The sequence below is a fragment of the Solanum stenotomum genome, chromosome 5 (assembly GCF_019186545.1).
Source record: "Solanum stenotomum isolate F172 chromosome 5, ASM1918654v1, whole genome shotgun sequence".
NCBI lineage: Eukaryota > Viridiplantae > Streptophyta > Magnoliopsida > Solanales > Solanaceae > Solanum > Solanum stenotomum.
Window position 1 is genome coordinate 13310348 of NC_064286.1, and position 15365 is coordinate 13325712.

The following is a 15365-nucleotide window of genomic DNA, read 5'->3' on the forward strand; positions in this document are numbered from 1 at the left end:
TTGACGACTTAAGCCCTTAAGAATGACGTCAAACTTTCCATCATTAGGCAAAGCACATCATTTAGCACAACCCAACAATACATGATTAATTTTAAGGCACAAAACTCGAGAAATTAAAAATTAGGCATTTTAGGCATGATAACAAATTTAAAGTCGAAAAACAAGCAAACAAACATGGATTCAGAGAGGCCCAGTACACATCATTAAGAACAAAAAAATTTCAAATGAGTTTAACAGCTAATTATGAGTTTTGGGATCAAAAAACCAACCTTTGATAGCGAATATACGATCTGAAAAGCTAGGCGGCAAAGATTTGCAACTCCAAATAAAAGATCAACGATCAAAAAGCAAGAAAATACGGGAATATATGAAATATAGATAGCGGGTATGATTCTAGGAAGTTAAAAAGTGAGGAAATATAAAAGAGTTTGAACTTTCAAACCTTTGCCCTTTTAAAACCATTCAGTTCGCGCCCTTTCGGCGATGTTAGTCAACCTCACCGAACCACTCGGCAATGCGCCAAGAGGTTACTTACCTAGCCGAGTTTTACAGGACCTCCAGTTAATATTGGGGTCCAAACGGTGGACTAAATCGGGATCGCCGAGCTTGAGTTTTATACACTCCAACTTCATAATTTCTTGAGTCCAACGGTGGTCCAAGTCGGGCTCACCGACCTCTTCGTTAAATCACCGACTTGACATTTTGCTCGCCAATCACCATATTTCAAACATATTCCACTTTTTCACCTGCACAATCAACAAATGATTATTCCAAAAATAAAATTAAGCAGTAAAAACTTGGGTTACCTCCCAAGAAGTGCCTTAGTTAACGTCGTGGCACGACGCAAGTCCTCACTCAAACCTCAATCTTGGGGTTCGCCATAGTGTCACTAGGCAACCCCTTTATTGTCTCGGGTTTAAATGGGAAGAAATTGGACCCATTTTGGTCTGCAACTTTTTGATAGAGACGGAATGAGAGGTAGCCGTCTGGCTAAAGGTCGATACATCTTCCTTTATCTCTTTCTAAATTTTATCGGACCCCTCAACCTTGTTGAGAATACGAGAAAGCATATCTTCAGACCGGCCTTCCTCAATATCTTTGGGCTTTTGACGCTCATGGGGAGGAATGTACATGTCCTTCTCCCCATATTTTTCCTTCCAAGTGGGTTTACAATCCCTCCACTCTCTATCACGATATCTCCAGCCATCCTCCTTATTCCAACCTTGGTTACTACCCTACCTCGGGTAGTTTTCATGGTAACCACCTTTTTGGTTGGCTAGGATATTCACCTCCTCATTATACAACACTTCAAACATGACCTCTTATGGGTTTACACACCCACCACCCACATCATTGACACTCCTAGCACCATCTCCTGTGACATTTTTGGATAAAATATCAAGTTGGGTCATGATATTTACAACGTTATGGTCCTTCCCTTGGTTTTTCTCAGGCTGCTCCTTGGTCAATTTAAAAGTGAGAGCGGAGACATGATCATCGTGGGTGTAACAATCCCGATTAAGTTTGGTCATACCATGCAAGAGCTTGGCTGCTATAATGTAACGTTGTTGCATCAAACCACCCAGTGAAAGTTAGTCAGCTACTTTCTTATTAACCAAATCAAGGCTTCGGTAAAAGTATTGAAGCAAAACGTTGTCGCACAAACCATGAGTTGGGCATTGCAACACCAACTTCTTGAATCGTAGCAAAGTCTTACGAATTGGCTCACCCTCCAAACGCTTGAAGCTTTGGATGTTGTTCAATAGTGTCATCATCTTCGAAAGAAGGAAAATCGTACTTGAAAAGTGGTGACAAGCTCTTCCCACGAAGTGATGGAGTCTCTTGGCAATTCAGCTAACCACTTACATGCTTCTCCCATTAAAGAAAATGGGAACAACCTCAACCAGACCAACTCTTGGGATATGTTTTTGAAGGAGAACAACCCACAAACATCAACAAAGTTTCTTATATGCTCATGGGGATCCTCATGAGCCAATCCACCAAACAACCCTTTCAATTGCAAGAGCTGCAACATGGTGCTTGTAATGTGGAACACCGCCTTCCCTTCAGCCGGAGACAAGCGAATGGCACAAACTCCACCCACAAGATTAGGGTCATTAGCATTCGACTCATTGACATCATTGAGATTGCCTATGTCATCTTGGTGGCCCACTTAGCTACCATTGCTTCTGTTGACACTGATTTCCTTTGTTTTAAAACAGCAACACGAAAACCAAAATTGAAAGTAAGTAGATTCAACTATGACTAAAAAGAGCAAAATTCAACTTCACCAAAAAAAATCTCAAACAACACCGCTTCCTAGCAGCCGCGCCATTTTGATTAATACAACTTCAAAGACACTTCATCAAATTCTAAGTGTCAACGATCACTAATCAGTAATAAATCATGAAGGAGGTTTCCGTCCTAACTATCCAAGGCCAGGAGGGAATCAAAGTTGCAACAGGGATCACGATGACGGTTGGAGAGACCGAGATAGCGAATGTTGTGATCGTGGTATGAATTGGAGAGAGCGGGATGACGATAATGAAAGATATGTACCTCCCCATTAGCGTCAAAACCCAAAAGACCAAAGGGTTGATCCTGAAAATTTCCGCACCGAAGATATGCTCGCACACATTCTAAACAAAGTAAAAGGACTGGGCAAGGTGTTAAAGGAAACGAAAGCTGACGTATCTTCTCTTAACAAAATAATTACCTCAAATTTGGTATCAATTAAATAGCTGAAACACAGATGGGTCAGATCTCGACTCATTTAAATCCAAGACCAAAAAGGCGATTACCGAGTGATACCACAGTTAAGCCAAAGAATAAATCTTGAAAGCGTGTCTTCGTAGTGCCACGACATTAAATAAGGCACTTCTTGGGAGGCAACCCAAGTTTCTAGTTTTTTATTTTGTTATTTGAATAACACTTATTAGATATGCAGGTTGAAAATTAGTTATTTGGGGAAAAAGGCAATTAGGCGAGCTCAAGTACCTTTCAGTGAGTTGTAGAACAGGTCAGTCAGCCCGATCATGACCGCCTTTTTGACCAACTAAATGGCTGGAGTTCTGTAGACTTTGGCGGGTAAAAGTACCATTCGGTGCATAGCCTAGTGGGTCAGTGAAATAAGTTACATCGCCGACTGGGGCGCGAACTCAAGGGTCAAAAAGGGCCTTAACCATTCTAAATTCAAAATTCCTTTTCATTTCACATTTTCGAAATCTTGCACTCTTACATTTCATATTTAGGTTGTTTTTTGGTTGTTATTTTCATGTGGGGATCATTTGCTTGGTGGAATTTTCATTTTGCTTCCATAGTTGCTTGCCTAGCTTGTGATTCCTTTCTACTTTTGAGGTTGGTGTCCCGAACTTGGCTTGATTTATAGTAGTTTTTGATGCATGCACATAATATTGTTTGATCAATTGCACAATCTTGCAGAGTTGATTAAATTTTAAGTGAGGGCCATTGTAGTATCATGTTAGCTTTTGAGTTTCGGCTGTATTTGTTATATTTTGTGTTTAAATTGCTTGAAATTGTGCGTGTGTAGTGGTAATATGTTGGGTTTAGTGAGGGTGAAGTTTGAGTATCCCAAAGGTTACCAATCGACTGAATTTACCCAATGATAGAGCGGGTGACATCATTCTTAAAGGCAAAAGACGTTGATTTGTAAATTATAGACAAATCAGGGGAAGTCTTAGTTCCCCAGGGTGATTATTGATATGGGTCTAAGTTTAATTGCATAGAATAGAGCTTTAATTTCATTAATATGGGCTATGTGTTGAAAATTGAAGGCCAGGGTCAAAAACTGGCACGAGAAACTAGTCGGCGAGCTTAGTCGAGCTCGCCAAATGACTCAACGATTTGCCAAGTAACCCCTCTATCGCATTTGTGTTCTTAATATTCGACGGTTTGATTCTGTAACTGATAACGCTCAACTACACCTCATCCAGTACCGGAGTCATGCGATATGGAGGGATGGAGATGGGGCGAGTGCCAGTTTCCAAGTCAATGCAGAAATTTATATCTCTATCCGGAGGCATACCAGGCAAATCAGTAGGAAACACTTCTCTAAATTCTAACACCACAGGAATAGACTCAATAGAGGGAGACTCAACCTCAACATCCTGAATATGAGCTAAATAATCCAAACAACCCTGCCCCATCAGTTTCCTAGCCCACACGAAAGATATGATCTTAGCTGGCTTAGGCAGTACACCCCCTCCCACTCTAACCTTTCCCTACCCGGGATCTCTAGAGTTACCGACTTAGTATTACAATTAAACCCAGTATAATAGGGGTACAACCAAGTCATGCCTAAGATTATATCAAGTCAGTCATATCCAGCATAACCAAATCAACCTAAGTCTGAAAATCCATAAACACACAGGACAAACACGATACACATGGGTGACTATGACAGACTCTCCAACTGGGGTGGAAACATTCATGGGGCATCAAATACATCACAAACCACATCAAATCCCAAGGCAAACTGAACTTGACACATATGAACAACTAGAACCCGGATTCAAACAAACAATAGCCATCCAGTCACAAATAAGAATAGTACATGTGATCACTGCATCTGATGCCTCAACCTCGGTCTTCCTGGAAAGGCATAAAACTGAGCCATGTCATCTCAACGGGCAACCTTCTTGTCTGGTTGCACTATTCCTCTACCTTCATTACCATTTCCCCGGCCTCCACGCCCTTGCTGATTTCCTCCTCATATGCCCAGGTTCTCCACAATTGTAACACACTTAATAACTTAAACAAGTAAGCATTGTTGCTATTGTAGTAGTAGTATCACGACTCTCTTTGATATACAATCAATCCAGGAAATCATATTGCATCTTCTAACGTCAATTGGCATAACTTAATTTCACCATTCGCGAAACAACCCATACATGTTATGACAACAATACTAAATGCATTTTCCAAAGTAATGGAGTTCATTATCTAGCCGTCCCTTCCCAAAACCTCTTGAATGTTGTCACCTAAAAACTTAAATCTACAAATCTAACCTTAATCCCTTCACAAGCAACGATAGTAGCTAGCGAGCCCTACAAAACTCTTAATTTTAATAACAGAACTAAGTCGGACCCAATTCCTGACTGCTTCAATCTTTTGGGGATCTACCATTACCCCCTCCCTTGAAACTACATGCCCCAAAAAGGCAATCGAAGTCAACCAAAATTCACACTTAGAAAATTTCATACAACTTTTGTTTCCCAAGAACACCCAGAATAATATGAGATGGTCGGCATGCTCTTCCTTACTTTTCGAATAAACCAAAATGTCATCAATAAATACTATAACAACTAATCAAGAAATGGTTAGAACACACCATTCATCAAACTCACAAAAGGTGCAGGTGCATTTGTCAACCCAAATGACATAACTAGAAACTCATAGTGCCCATAACGGGTCCTAAATGTCATTTTTTGTAAATCCTCAGCCTAATCTTTAACTGATGATAATTAGACCTTAGATCAATTTTAGAGAAAACTGATGCACCCTGCAACTAGTCAAAAGATCATCTATCCAAGGTAGCAGATACTTGTTCCAAATGGTGACCCTATTCAACTGTCGATAGTCTATACCCATCCTCTCTTGCTAGTGATGGTGTTACCACTTTTGTTGCTCTAGTTCGGACCATAGAGTAAAGGAGTAAAGATATCAATTTGCATCACCCAGATACGAATTGGATTCAAGTCATAGCACAAAGGAGTAGAAAGAAGTGAGTTTTTCCTAAAGTCCTATAGCCTCTCGAAGAAAAGTATGGATGTCTTTGTACCGTTCCGCAAGACTCTACAAGACTCCTTTTGGTACAATGAGATCAACGAACCTAGGGCTCTGATACCAACTTTGTCATGACCCAGACCATCAGGATTGGTACCCACACTAACCCTCTGGTGGGAGAACCAAAACTACAGCCCAACTAATCAACTTAACCAAAGTACTACACATTTAAAGCTACGAAAGAAGGTTTATATAATTATATAATTAATACAGAGTCCTCATAAACTACGAAAGTTCAACTAACATCTAATAACTAATGCAGAAATACCCCTAGAAACTGAAAGTCATTGTACCAAAACTCTACTGACGACAAGTCTAAGGACAAGGGGTACAACCCCAAAACTAAACAAACACCTTAAAAAAATAGTCCAAGTCCGAAAAGAGTGGACTTAAACAAAAGAGATCCATGGCAGCCTGGAAGAACAGGCTCACCCTTGAATCCGGTCACGCTCAATAGTCACCTAGTTGAGGTCTATCAATAGCCGTCTGAAGAAGCCATGTACTCAACAAAGAAAGAGTAAGTGAAGTATCATTACACAATCACCGTGTACTGGTAGGATCATGCGGCTATCCCAATAAGTTCAACATAAGAAAGAAATTACAACATCATAAACATGCATATACCGAACATACACAATATCAGTTATCTTATCAGGAAACATGCTCAATTCCACATTATCAATAGCAGGTAGATACGAAAACATCAATCACAAGTCAATGGTCCTCTAATGGAACCCACACCCAAACTGTTAGTGTACCAGTACGTGGTACCCAATCTAATGTTTATGCCGAAACGTGGCAATCGATCTCATATTTATGCCGAAACGTGGCAACCGATCCCATATTTATGCCGAAACATGGAAACCAATCCCATATTTATGTCAAAACATGGCAATCGATCCAAGTTGGTGTGTCGGAACACAACACCCGATCAATTCAACAAGCCACAATCATAATCACAAGTATATTATCAAATTATACAATCAAGTCATGATTCATGGCATTCATCATTCATCTATCCTCATTTACAATTAGTGTGATAAATAATGCAACATTCGCATACATACATGTATTATAATGAAGCAAGAACAAACATACATCACACAACATGAAACACAACCATCACCTACCTCGAATCCCAGCTTGAATCCCCTAAGGCACTTGAATCTTCCCTTTCCAGATTTTTTCTGCTTGTTCTAGGTCTACAACAATTAATATACGCAAGGATTAGCAATCAAAGGTCTAATTATCCGGATTATAACAAACCCAATAACCCAAGACCAAACCCATGATCCCAATATCCCAAGTTAGGGCTTTCTCCACAATAATTTCTAGATCAAAACCTTCCCCCATCGATAATTACCCATGAATTTACATTCTACAGATCGAATAACGGATTCGGGGAGTGAAAAGCTCACCTTTAGCCTCAAAAATTGTGAAAAACGGTCAAGAACTTGCCTGGAGTCGTCTCCTAGCTCTCAAAGTCAAAAATTACAGAATAAAACGTTTTTGGGGTTTTATTTCCGACTTAAGTTGCATTTGTCCCGCCAAAGCGGTACTCACCCCGCTACAGCGTCCCCGCCCTGGCGGTATAAATTCCTGCCATAGCGGCTTGCACAAAACAGTGAGTAAATTCAATAATTCCAATACCCTCATTTCACAACACACCTTCAAGCAACGACACTCAGAAACTACCCGTTCACGCTAAGATCAGTTTCGAGAGTTCTACTCACCCGAATTCAATTCCATAAAATCGTACGGGTTTCTTAATTTCTTAGATATCTGCTCATGTGATCAAAATCATAATTAGATCACTCAATTGTTACCAACTTTACCTAGACCTTACTGACTCCGATTTCATTCAAATCTGGACTAGGTTGGGAAATCCTAAGTTACTACGAAAAGTTTTCTGACCCCTATTCTTTCCTTATTCATTTTTCCCTAACTACGGAATCAAGTCATTACAAAATCCCAACAGAAAAGACATAATCATAATCACATCAAAATACTTGGAAATACACAATTAAGACTACCAATCCAATCATAAGTTCTTATTAGAGTCATGATTTCATAAAATTTTCCTAATGACACTTACCTTTCTGAGCATCTAAATGATGAATCCATTAACGTTTTAACATCTCGCAATTTGAAATAACTAGGAAGAGGCTAAGAATTTGAAATAGTCATTTTTTTTGGAAAGAATGAAAATCTAGAAATTTTGTTAAGTTAGAATAAGTTGAGTTTTGGTCAACTTCAAACAGTCATAACTCCTAGATCAGGATGAGTTAGGTGTACTTTCAGATATGGTTGGAAATCTCTTGGAATAATCTTTTCAACACTGTCGAGTTTGCATGATTCCGAGTTCGTATGAGTGAGATATGACCTTTGGAAGTTGGGTTGTTTGAATAAGGAAAGTCTAATCCAGCTTTTTGAAGGGTAATTTAGTCTTTTCCTTACCTAATTATTCTAATTCATTTTTAGGAGTTTAATTGGGGTAAAGTCAGATTTTAGTCAGTTTAGAAATGTGAATTTCACGCTAGGGCTTGGAGAAGAGGAGAAGATAGGAGAAAGGAGATTCGTCGATTTCTTGGAGTTTTGCATGTGGATTTCGTCAAGGGGTGATCCCTACAAGGTATGTGAGATCACATAGCGTTGGGTCAATTAACCCACTCACCAACCATGATTCAATTCAGCGAATTTAAGTCTTTGAAAGTTTAGAAATTGAGTTCTTGATGAACATTGTTGAAAGTTTCGTTTGAATTCTTGTGGGTTGTGTTGATGGAGTTTTCTTGAGATTGATTCATGTTTTTAGTTACGTTTTTTGAGTAGAATCTAATGTATATTAAAGGTATAAATGATTCTAAGTGTTTGGGGAAAGAACCATTGAAGTTTAGAGGGTTTAGAGATGAAAAACGAGCAAGAAAAGTCATCAAACACCTGGGATAGAGGTGGGGTGTCGCGCCAGACAGCACGCCCCAAAAGGGACTCTGAACTTTCACCTTTGGGGTGCCGCGCCAGCCAGTACGTCCCAGGTCAGTATCTGAATATTGAGGGCTAGCGCCCCACGCCTCTCAGAGCGCCAGGGACGCCAGTTCTCCCCATTCGTTCCCCACCTTTTCGTACTTGTTCCTTAGCAATGTACCTATGTTTCTTAGTTGATTCCAACACTCTAAGGTACATCTAAACATCATGAAATCATCCATAAACATGAGATCATGAACCTTGAATCCATAATCCAATTCAAGGAAAGTTAGGATCAAAGTCAAGAAGTTAAGAGTCAAGTCTAAAAGTTAAGAAGTAAGTTAAGAGAAGTTCATAAAGTTTTTCCAAAGTCTTTCACAAACATTTTTAACTTTGTTTTTAGACTTAAGTTTCAAGTTAAGCAAAGAGTAAAGAGTTGAGTTCATTTCTCAAAAAGCTATAAGGGAACTAAGTATTCCCAAGAGTTTAAAAATGTTTTCACATTTGAGCAAGAAAGGGAACACCGATTCCAAGAGAGTTTTTAAGCTAAGTTTTGAGTAATTATCTCAAACCAAAGAAAGAAGTTTGTTTTAGAATATATGAGCTAAGTATATTTTGGGAGTAGTATTGAGCACCGATATGGGGATGTGAGTTCATATTAACTCAAGTCTCCATAAACCATGTAGCCATCATGGGTAGTAAAGGATCATACGTTTTAGATGACTCCTTAAGATGATTTTAGCATAGACTAGTGGATCCACTTAGTTAACGCGTCATATATGACGGCAAAGTATAGGACAGTTCTGGCAGCGTGGAAAAGACGTTGTATCACCACTTAGGCTCATAGTGGTGGTTGTCGATTAGAGAATCTCTCATAAAAACTATATTGCTTTATTATATGAGTCAAGTTGAGTTTGTTATTGCATTTCTTTAACAAACTAAGTTTATTTTACTGTTTTATAAAGCTTTTTCATATATTGCATGTGTTTCATTTCTTTGTTATTAGTTAAGTTAGTCATGAGTTGAGAAGAGTCAAGGTAAGTGTTTCTTTCAGAATCTTTTCAAGCACATGTTATGTTTAGCATTCCAACTCGCATACTCGTACATTCAATGTACTGATGTCAGTTGTCCTGCATGATGCAAACACAGGTAGCCAGGATCAGCATCCAGTACCTCGTTGATCAGGTTCAGCATTCAGAGTCAGTTGGTGAGCCTCCTTGCTTTCCGGAGGGCTCTCTTTTATCACTTTTTTTCTTGTTTTTAGTTGTTAGGATGATCGAGGGTTCTGTCCCGACATCCCTCTTTGTTTTAGAGGCTTCATAGATAGATAGTTATAGTTCTTTAGTCTTATTCATTTTAGTTGTATACGTTTAAGACTGAGTTGCCATTTTGGCTAAGCTATTATTTCTTAAGTTATGCATGAGTTATATTTTCTTATGTTTAAGTCTTCTGCTGAGTAAGTAAGTCAGGCCAAGGGTTTTCTTGGGGCCAGCAATGGTTCTCGAGTGTCAGCCACGTCCGGGGTGTTTGCTCGGGACGTGACAAATATGGAGAAAAATTTTCACAAATCATTGACACTTTAGCTTTAAAATGTCTATAGTTCATAAATCAACATTTTCATAAAACATGCATTGCTTTCATAATCATAATTCATAAGTTCATTATAGCTTTGTTCATAAATTCATAGTCACAATCAAGTATAAAGCATGACTCCATATGAAATCAATTGGAAAATATACAATTGGTTTGAATCATGCATAATAGGATCAAATTATAACATCAATTGAATTATAGTTGATAGTACTCATGAAGAATAACATGAAACTCTTGATAATTGGGTAAAATTTAATTGGAAATTTTGAGTTTCTTTTGGGACCCAATGGATGGAAGGAATCCATTGGTGAATTCTGACATACCTTGATAATCAAATCCCTAATTATGTAAGGAGGATGAGACCTTGAAGCTTGAAACCCTAGCTCTTCACGTTGGAGCTCTTGAGAGAATTTTAGAGAGGAAGACTTGAGGGAGTTTGGGGGAATTGAGTGAATGAGATAATTTAGGCTTAGTTGTAGGACTAAAACCGGTTATAGGGGTAGTTATAGTGCCAAAAAGACATAGCTTAGGGGTTAAGTGGGTAAAAAGACCAAAGCACCCTTCATTAAAATCTGTCGGACAGGTCTTCGGTATAGACTTACGGTCTGTAGGACTTTCTACAGGCCGTCCTAGTCAACCATAGAACCTGTTACTTGTTACTGGGGCTCATTATATCTGATCGATTCCACGAAACCTTCATATAGTCTGTCCCACATTCCGTGGCTCATAGACCCTATCCGTAGAACCCATGTTCAAGTAAAAATTTCACTAAGTCTAGATCACTTCTATGGATCCCACCTATGACCCGTAGATCATATGATGAATCCTCAAATCCTTTCATAGACCTAAAGTCTCAAATCAATTCTTTGAATCACTCTATCGGCTACTGGGCATTTCTTACGACTCGTAGAACACCGTACGACTCGTCCAGTCCATTCGTAAGTCAATTTACTGGACTTGACATTTCCAAAACTCAAACCAAGTCCTACGACTCCCTTCCTACTGTAAGCAAATATTTTTATTTCAAAAGATTATTTTATTAAATGTATTTACAAAGCCAAATAATTAAATTGTTTTGGAATTGTTACTTGGAGAAATGACAATTACTTTTATTAAGGCAAGATTTTTGTCCATCTTACACCTTTACATCCAAATGTCTTTCTTGCATGTACTTTTGGACAAGTGGCATGGCCACTTGTCATGATATCATTTATCTGCTAATACTATAAATTCTACTCTTTTGTTCTTTTAGGTACACAGAGAAATGAACAAACATTATGCCTAATTTTTATGAATCTCACATTTTTATCACTTTTTTTCTTATGGTTACTTTAATTAATTATTTTGGCTTTGTTATTTTATATCCCCTAATAACTTGTTGATGTTAATTAATTTGTTGATTCATGTGTTCTCTATTCAAGATAGGGAAGACTTGTTTAATCCTGGGGAAATATTTCACACAGTGGAAATAGTTTCTTAGGACAGTGCACAGTACGAGTCAAGTATTAATTTTATGGACTATTATTATATATCATCGTAATAAATATTTATTTATTTTCAAGACTACTTTTTGTTAAATAATAAATTATATTATTATTGTGAAATTTCACTTATTTCCCCAACAATCTAAGAAACTATGACATATAATATGTGTCCTGAAACTATTGATGATACTGATGTTGGTGCTACCCTGACTGGTACTGTTCAAGTCATTCTGTCGAAGACTTACGGTAAAGAAAATTACAAGTATGTAAATAGACATGGTTACAAGTCCAATAATAATAATACAACCTTCATGAAAAATACACCTCAATGCAAAAGAATATTGAAAAGAAATTACAATCCTGCTAAGCTAAAATTAAATTTGGCTGAAACGGTTGATATGATTATTGCGGTCATTTCAGAAATAAATGTTGTAGCCAATGTGAGAAACGGGGTGATAGACTCTGGTGCTATGAGGCACATTTGTATAAATAAAAATGATTTTGTGTCATGCACCCAAGTTGAAAAAGGAGAAGAAATTATTTATTTTGGTGACTCAGGGACAACTAAAGTTCTTGGAAAAGAAAAAGTTCTTCTCAAACTCACATCTGGTAAAACTTTGACATTGAGTGATGTATTGTATGTTCTTGATATCCAAATTAATTTGATTTCTGTGGGATTAATAGAAAAATATGGAATGAAGGTTTCTTTTGAAAATAATAAGGTCATATTGACTAAAAAATAATATTTTTTTGTTGGCAAAAATTTTTGCAGCTATGACTTATTTGTGCTTATTATTTGTGATGATTACATTAAAGATGTATCTGATTTTGCTTATACAATTGAGCCTATTTATTTATTTATTGCATGCTAAAGTAGGACATGTTAAATGTCTCATATATAAAGAATATGCAATCTCTTGATTTAATATCTGATTTAGACTCAAATAATTTTGATACTTATGAAATATTTAAAAGTGTGGGGGTGCCTTGCCAAAATTCTTTTGTATGAACCTAAGAAGAGAAAAATAGGTTCTAAACTACTGATTAAATATGTTTGACATAGTGTTGCAGATAGATTTATTATTTTAAACAGTGGTATGAAAAATTAGATCAAGTCTTATTGAAAGACAATTTTTCTTTTGTTGAAGTGCATAAATGTGTTTATACCAAAATTGTAGACAGTGATTATGTGATAATATGCTTATATGTTAATCACATGCTTATATTTGGTACAAGTTTGAATATTGTGAAAAATACCAAATTATTTTTGTCTACTAATTTTGATATGAAAGATCTGGGTGAAGTGAATATGATTTTGGGAGTTAAAAGTTATAAGAAGTGAAGATGGTATAATGTTGTCACAAGAACATTATGTGGAAAGACTTCTTAAATTATTTTGAATGTTATGATGTGACATGTTTAGCCACTCCTTATGATGCTAACTCTAAATTGAAAAAGAATTATAGTGACCCAGTTGTTCAGTCTAAATATGCTCAAATTATTGAAAGTCTTGCATTTGATGAATTTTACTAGGCCTGATATTGCCTATGTTGTGTGTAGATTGAGTAGATATACTCATAATCCCAATAATGAGCATTGGTTTGCATTGAATAGACTGATGAAATATTTGAGAGAAACCATGAATTATGGTGTCATGTATAGTGGATTTCCTTCTACTTTTGAAGGGTATTGTGATGCAACCTGGATCTCTGATTCAGATGAGACAAAATCCACTAGTGGATATGTGTTCACATTAGGTGGTGGTGCAGTATCCTAGAATTCAACTAAACAGATGATCATTGCTAGATCAACTATGGAATCAAAGTTTGTAGCTCTGTAGCTGGCTAGTTCTGAGGCTGGATGGCTAAGAAAATTCTTAGTGAATTGTTGATCCCTTTAATAAAGGATTAAAAGCCAGCTGACTCCTTTGATTAAGGATGAATTGTTGATCCCTAGCCGCAATTGCTATTGCGAAGAATAAATCTTATAATTATAAGAGCAGACACATGAAATTGAGGCATGATGTCATGAAACAACTGTTCAGAGATGGAGTAATTTCCATTGATGATGTGAAGTCAGAATTGAATTTCAGTCGATTCACTGACTAAACCCGTGGGAAGAAAATTAATTCTTCAGACCTCAACAGAAATGGGTCTAAGGCCAATTGATTGTCAATAGGGTAACCCAATCTATGTGATTGGAGATCCCATGAAGTAGGTTCATATGGGTAATAACAAGTCGATATTGACTCTGCGCACTAACTGAGAGTGTTTGAACTGCTACTAAAAATGAGGGATGAGTTATTAACTCTTAATGAATTCATAGTCACCAATTAAGGATGGTGTATTTAAAGCAGTATACACTTGATGAATTCACATTTATGAGAAGTGGAGTGTGGTCGCTCCTATGAGACTTTGGCCTAGTCTCTAGAGCTCTCATGAATACCAGGCACACGTATGGCCTATTGGCGCAAAACCGCGTTGAACAACAAAATTATTGTCGTCAAAATGTGATTGGTAAAGTTTCTGATTTACAATAAGAATTATTAGTTCATAGAAATATTATATTTCACCAGTAATTCTGTAAATTAAATTTTATCGATCTAAGTTTGGTTCATAGTCTGAAAGACACCCAACCTATTGCATTTTGTCCTGAAAATACAACAACGTATATTTTTATAAAATCTTTTGAAATAAGTGGGGGATTGTAAGCAAATATTTTATTTCAAAAGATTATTTTAGTTACTTGGAAAAATGACAATTACTTTTATTAAGGCAAGATTTTTGTCCATCTTACATCCAAATGTCTTCTTGCATATAAAACTTTGGACAAGTGGCATATCATTTCTTTGCTAACACTATAAATTCTACTCTTTTGTTCTTTTAGGTACACGGAGAAATGAACAAACATTCTGCCTAATTTTATGAATCTCACGTTTTCATCATTTCTCTTCTTATGGTTACTTTAATTAATTATTTTGGCTTTGTTATTTATATCCCCTAATAACTTGCTGATATTAATTAATTTGTTGATTCATGTATCCTCTATTCAAGATAGGGAAGGCTTGTTTAATTCTAGGGAAACATTTCACACCGTTGAAATAGGTTCTTAGGACAGTGTCCAGCAGGACTCAAGTATTAATTTTATGCACTATTATTATTTATCATCGTAATAAATATTTATCTATTTTCAGGATTACTTTTTGTTAAATAATAAATTATATTATTATTGTGAAATTTCAATTATTTCCCCAACACCTACGATCCATAGGTTGAACTTGTAGATCACTGCATCAGTGTCAAAAATGAAACTTTTCCTTTCCAATCTGACTTAGCAATTTCCGAGGTATTATAAAATCATTCAAGCATTAATTGTAAACTAGCATCACATCCTCCATTCTAGTCTTTTTTTCATCTCTATTCGTCAACTGATTAATTACTTGTGTCTTATTATCACTACTAGAGTGAAGAGTCTGTCTACACATTTGTACCTCTAACTAACAAATTGGGCATCATGGATGTT